The following is a 7129-nucleotide window of genomic DNA, read 5'->3' on the forward strand; positions in this document are numbered from 1 at the left end:
GGAGGGAAGGTATGACTAATTAGATAATTAGCTATAGGTGCATACCAAGGAACTACTTCAGATATTGCGTGCAAGCTATCAAAGGAAAAATCATCATTGATAGGAGTGGAGTCATTCTTAATGTGCTCTAGGCGACTCAAGTGGTCCGCCACTAAATTCTGGAAACCACTCCTATCTTTGATTTCTAAATCAAATTCTTGTAGCAACAATATCCAACGTATTAACCTTGATTTGGACTCTTTTTTAGCTAACAAATATTTTAGAGCTGCATGGTCTGAGTATACTACCACTTTAGTACCAAGTAAATAGGCTCAGAATTTATCCAGAGTAAAAACAATAGCCAAAAGCACTTTTTCAGTGGTAGTATAATTAGACTGAACAGCGTCTAAGGTCTTAGAAGCATAAGCAATTATAAAAGGGTCCTTACCTTCGCGTTGAGCCAGTGCCGCTCCTACTGCATGGTTGGAGGCATCACACATAATCTCAAATGGCTGGCTCCAGTCTGGACTTCTCACAATCGGAGCTTGAGTCAGGGCGATCTTTAACTTATCAAATGCTTCCATGCAGTCCTCAATCAGCTCGAACTCAATATCCTTCTGCAGCAGTCTGGATAAAGGCAATGCTACCTTACTGAAGTCCTTGACAACGTGTCCTAGAACAATATCTTGTTTTATTATAAAATGACACTTTTCAAAATTTAATACAAGGTTTGAACTAACACACCTGTCTAATACTCTAACTAAACTATCCAAGCAAAGGTTAAATGAATCAGCCTACACACTAAAGTCATCCATGAAAACTTCCATACAGCTCTCAATAAGATCTGAGAAAATACTCATCATGCATCTTTGGAAAGTAGCCAGTCCATTACATAAGCCAAAAGGCATCCTCTTGTATGCATACATTCCAAAGGGACATCTAAAAGTAGTTTTCTTCTAATCTTCAGGAGCTATATGAATTTGAAAATAGCCAGTGTAACCATCTAAAAAACAGGAGTTTGATTTAGCTGACAGGCAATTAAGCATTTGATCGATGAATGGTAGGGGGTAGTGATCCTTGTGGGTAGCCTAGTTGAGGTGCCTGTAATCAATGCATACCCTCCAGGAATTCTGCACTCTAGTTTTCAGGAGCTCTCCATGTTCATTCTTCACTGTTGTGAATCCAGACTTCTTGGTCACCACTTGTACTGGGCTGACCCATTCACTATCTGAGATAGGGTAGATGATGTCATCCTTAAGCAGCCTGGTCACTTCCTTCTTGACAACTTCTAAGATGGTGGGATTTAGCCGCCTTTGAGGTTGACAGACAGGCCTTGCTCCCTCTTCTAAAAATATCCGGTGCTCACAAACTTGAGGGCTGATGCCTACTATATCCGCCAAGCTCCACCCAATTACTTTCTTGTGTTTTCTCAGCACACTAAGCAGCTGCTCCTCCTATTGGGAAGTGAGTCCCTTGCAATAATAACTGGGAGCTTCTGATTATCCTCAAGATAAGCATACTTGAGGTGGGGTGGTAGGGGTTTCAACTCCATTTTCTGCTCATGGCTAGGCACTTGATCATCTGGAGCTAGTGATGGTGGCAAGGTATCTTCAGTAAGCTTAGGGGGCTTCCCCACACTTGCACCTTGCTCCATGTGCATCTCTTCTACTTCTTCTTACTGCACTGCAGCTACAGTTTCATCAATGATATCACACTGGAAGATGGAATGATCTTCTGGAGGATGCTTCATAGCTTCATCCAGGTTGAAACTCACTGCTCTGCCATCTATCTCAAAAGAATATGTTCCTGAGAAGGCATCTAATTTGAACTTCGAAGTCTTCAGAAATGGCCTTCCAAGCAGGATGGATGATGGTCTTCCTGAGTCATTAGGGAGCATCTCCAAAATATAGAAATCAATAGGGAATGTTAGCCCCTTAATGCTCACCAGCACGTCCTCAGCAATTTCTACCACCAAGATTATACTTTTATCTGCCAAAACAAAATGTGCTGCCGACCTTTTTAAGGGAGGGAGCCTCAAGGAATCATATACAGATAATGGCATAATACTCACACACGTGCCTAAATCACACATGCAGTCAAAACATTTCACACATTCTATAGTAATAGTAACCATGCATGGTCCTGGATCACTACATTTTTCCGGTATATCACCTATTAAAGCAGAAATAGAGCTACCTAGAGGAATAGTTTCTAAATCCTGTATTTTATCTTTATTCATGCATAAATCTTTTAGAAACTTAGCATACTTAGGTACCTGGCAAATGACATAAAAAAGGGAAATAGTTATCTCAACCTTTTTGAAGATCTCCACCATCTTGGGGTCTAGCTCCATCTGCTTTCTAGTTTCCTAGCAAGATGTGGAAATGGAATGGGAATGGCTTCTCTTGTAACTTCAGCTTCCTTTGGTGCTTCATTCCCTGGTTGAGCCGCTTCTTCTTCAACCATATCTTGTACTTCCTCCTCTTCTTCAACATCCTCCACCTTAACAATGTCTTCAACTTGGGTATCTTCCTTTGAGCTTGGCTCCTCATGACTCTTCTCTTGCAGTGTGGTTTCGGACCTCAAAGTAATGGCATTGATTCTACCCTTTGGGTTAGGTAAGGGTTGAGAAGGGAGTGCACTGGAGTTTGAAGGTTGATTGGTGAGGGTAGCTAATGATTCTATCCGGGAGATGAGTGCTTGTAAGGTAGCGTTCAGACCGTTTATGGTAGAGGTAAGTGTATTCTGAATGTCTTGCTGTCCTTGCGCAAGAGAGCGAAGCATCTCATCATTAGAGGAAGAAGGGGGGTAAGTGATTTGAGGGACCTGCTGTTGGTTGTTCTGAGGCGCTTGGGACTGCCTTTGATGAGGTGCTCTGTAAGGCTAGTTTTGGTTCTGCTATTGGTAGGGCAGATTCTGCTGTTTGTTGTTATTGTTGTTCCACCTCTGATTTCCACTATTGTCTCTGCCTCCTCGGTTGTAGTTGTCCCTCCATCCTTGGTTGGAATTATCTCTCCACCCCTGGTTGGAATTGTCTCTCCAGCCTTGGTTGGAGTTATCTTGCCAACCTTGATTGTAGTTCCCACCTTGGTTATAATTGCCGTCTTGTTGATAGTATCCTTGGTTCGGGCGGTCATAGAAATTATAAGTAGCTGCCAAGGTGTTGTCTTCTTGTTGGAGCTGTGGACACTCATCAGTCTAATGAGTATAGCAGGCACATATTCTGCACACTCTCTGAGGAACCAACTGTTGACGCTGTTATCGTAGGGGAGGCTGAGGTTGTTGTTGATTCAGCTCTAGCTGCTTCAGTATGTTGGTCATCTCTCCCAGAGTTTGTGTGAGAGTAGTAGTCTCACTACTAGAGGAAACCTCCGCAATAGCCTTGGGATGGTTGTTCTTGTGCCTTGCATTCTGGGTAGACTCGGCTAGATCGGTGATCAGTTGCCACACTTCTGTCGCCGTCTTGTACTTCTTCAGAGAACCATTACTCACAGCATCTAATGTAGTCTTATCCTGAGGCTTCATGCCTTGTGTGAAGTAGCTGATCAACACCAACTGGTCAATCTTGTGGTGGGGACATGAGTCTAGGAGATTCCTGAAGCATTCCCAATACTCATAGAGGGTCTCTGATTCACCTTGGATAATGCAGGAAATTTCTTTCCTCAGTCTGTCTGTAAGTTCAGTTAGGAAGTATTTTTCCAGGAACTCCCTTCTAAGCAGATCCCAATTTGTAACAAATGCTTCAGATTGAGTGTAGAACCACTCCCTTGCCTTTTCCTTAAGAGAAAACGGGAAGGCGTATAGCCAAATAGTAGTCTCATCTGCACCATGACGCCTAGTAGTTGAGCAGGCTGTCTGAAAATTCCTGAGGTGCTTGATAAGCTTTTGAGCAGGTAAGCCATGAAACTTTGGCAGTAAGTTGATTAGCGCAGTCTTCAGTTCAAAATCTGCAGCCAGATTTGGGTGACGTGCTTGATACGGTTGCAGTGTAAAGTATAGAGCTCCTGCTTCCTGGAGAGTAATCTTTTTGGGCTCCGCCATATTACCTGCACGTAAATCAACAGAATCAGTAGAAGAGGAGCTTGTTTCTTCCTCAAATGGCGCTTTAGATTTTCCTTCAGATAAGACTGGTGAATTGGTAGTAACCATTTTACCACCCTTATAGGCTAACCGACGCCGAGCTCACCTAATACGTGAAATAGTTCTTTTAATTTCAGGATCAAACGTGGCTAAGCTCGTATCAGGAAGTGAACGCGTCATTCAATGAAAGAAACATACAGCTCATGGTAATAAAATAAAGTAAATATGCAAATATGTAAAATTAAAAATATGTACACCAACTAATAATTTAGCACACTATTGCAACTCCCCGGCAACGGCGTCAAAAATTGAACGGGCAGAAATTTTCCGATTAAGAATTTATAATAAGAACAGTGTTGCAAGTACAGTTCTTAACCGACGAAAATTCCGCTTATCAATTTAAAAGGGTTGTCACAATTTTAGAATAAAAATACTGGGAGTAGGAATCCCAGGTCGTCTCCCAATGAGTTGACAAAAGAGTGCTATTTTATTAGTCAGGAATTTTCTGAGAAATTTTAGAGTTGGAGAACGGGAAATTAAAATAATAATAAATTAAAGTACTGGAATTTGACAAGAGGTTTTATGTATTAAAATAAAAGACCTTGACTGGGAGAAGATTAATTGGAAGTTTTATCCTTGTTGGATTCTCCCAAGTGTAATGGTAATAGGTTGTTGTCTCTACTTAGTCATCCCTTACCGAATAAAGGAAAGTCAAGTAACTGAACCAGCTCCAATTCACAAGTCCTAATCCTCTCCTATGGAAGGATTAGCATTAGTGACTAGAGAGCTAGCCAACAACTTCCAGTTCCCAATTACACTTGAGTTTTTCAACTCAAGGGTCTCCTTTTAATCAACTCCCAAGTCAAGTTGGGAGTCTACTCCATTGACATGAATACAATTTTCTTAAACGATAAAAGGGGAAGAAAAGAAGACATGATAAACTAAATAAAATAATAACTGAAAATTAATTAAAGGTAAAAATAGTTCTTTGCATTAATAAATCCCAAAATCATAAACATACATATCTGAACAGGGTTAATGGGCGATAAAAAAGAGTAAAGGAGTAAGGAAACAAACTAGAATAATGGCAACTTCAACAGAGGTAGTAACTCTTCTCAATATCCAAATCAAAAGCATAAACTCTAAGACTATGAATGTAAGGGAAACCTAGAGGAGAAAGTATATTCTCTCTAAGATTCAAAACTAAAACTAAAAACTATGCAAATGAGAATGTGTCTTGAGTCTCTGCTTGTCCTTTGGCTCTAGTCTGTGTTTCTGTGCCAAAAACTGGGTCCAAACTCAGCCCAAAATCGCCTCCAGCGTCTTCTGCATTTTCTGCACGTGGCGCACGTCATGCGTATGCGTCACTCACGCGTACGCGTCGATGGTCATCTTCACATGTCACGCGTACGCGTCAGGCACGCGCACGCATGAGCCATGCGTGCGCGTCGCTCCTCGCTGGTTATCTCCTTAGTTTCTTGTGCTCCTTCCATTTTTCAAGCTTCCTCTCTATCCTCTAAGCCATTCCTGCCCTATAAAGCCTGAAAACACTTAACACACGGATAACGGCATCGAATGGTATAAAGGGGAATTAAAATACACAATTTAAAGACTTAGGAAGCAAGTTTTCAACCATAGAACAAAATTGGGAAGGAATTGTGAAATCATACAAATTGTATGAATAAGTGTGCAAAGACTTGATAAAAGCCACTCAAATAAGCACAAGATATACCATAAAATAGTGGTTTATCAGTGAGCATAGCTTCAATCCTGGATAATTTGCCCTCTGATGGTAGAGTTGGAATTGGATGTTGAGGTTGATTGGCTTGAGCTTGGTATGGTGGCTGAGAAGAATTATTGTATGGGTGTTGGTATGATCTTGGGTTGGATTGTTGGTAGGTGTACTGGTTGGGATTATGAGGTTTATGGTCTTGGCTTTGGTTTTGTTGGTTTTCCCATCCAAAGTTTGGGTTGTTCTTCCAACCAGGGTGATAGGTTTTAGAATATGGATCATGAGCTTGTCTAGATGAATTTCCAAGGTAATTGGCTTCCTCCCAGTTAACTCCTTCCTCTGTGTCCAACTCTCCTTGAGGTGATGGTTGAGTGTGGATGGCTGCAGCCTGATTCTTCTCCATTTGCTTGGTCAAATCAGCCATTTGCTTGGTGATCATCTTATTCTGACCCAAAATTGCATCCATGTTGTTTAATTCCATGACTCCCCTGTTGTTGCTTCTGTTTGAGACATAAAAGTACTCATTGTCAGCCACTATTTCTATGACATCAATGGCTTCCTCAATCGTCTTCTTCTTGTTGAGGGAACCACCAGAAGAGTGGTCTACAGCCTTTTTTTATTCATAGGAAAGTCCTTCATAAAAGATATGCAACTATACCCATTCATTGAACATATCCGGAGGGCACTTCCTTGTCAAATCCTTGAATCTCTCCCATGCCTCATAAAGTGTTTCTCCATTCTGCTGTATGAATGTTTGAACCTCTGCTCTCAGCCTATTGACTCTTTGTGGAGGATAGAACCTTGCCAAGAATTTGTTAACTACATCTTCCCAAGTTGTGAGGCTCTCCTTTGGAAATGACTCTAGCCACTTGGATGCTTTATCCCTTAGGGAGAAGGGGAATAAAAGCAGCTTGTAGGCATCAGGATGAACTCCATTAGATTTTACTGTGTCACAAATCCTTAGGAATGTAGTGAGATGCTGATTAAGGTCTTCTTGGGCGCTTCCTCCAAAAGAACAATTGTTTTGAACCAATGTGATGAGCTGTGGCTTCAATTCGAAATTATTGGCATGGATGGTTGGATTTTGAATGCTGCTACTACAGTTTCCTGAGTTTGGATTGATGTAGGAATCTAGAACTCTCCTCTCTTGTCCAACAGGGTTGGCTGCACTTCCTCTGGCATGATTGTTCACTTCTCCTTCATGATGGTTTTCCATATCATCTTCCATGTTTATATCCGAGTCTTCCCCCTCTTCTTCTGCACTAATAGCCTTTTTTTCTCTTGCTTCCCTCCTTAATCTCAGGAAGGTTCTTTCCGGTTCACTATCAAAAGAGGTTG

The 7129-nt window shown here is 41.4% G+C and overlaps 1 pseudogene; it reads left to right on the top strand.

The window, feature by feature from the left end:
* Positions 1–6464: 6464 nt before the first annotated feature.
* Positions 6465–6566, top strand: LOC112731966 (small nucleolar RNA R71; annotated as a pseudogene).
* Positions 6567–7129: the final 563 nt, after the last annotated feature.

Source organism: Arachis hypogaea, chromosome 12, assembly GCF_003086295.3.
Source record: "Arachis hypogaea cultivar Tifrunner chromosome 12, arahy.Tifrunner.gnm2.J5K5, whole genome shotgun sequence".
NCBI lineage: Eukaryota > Viridiplantae > Streptophyta > Magnoliopsida > Fabales > Fabaceae > Arachis > Arachis hypogaea.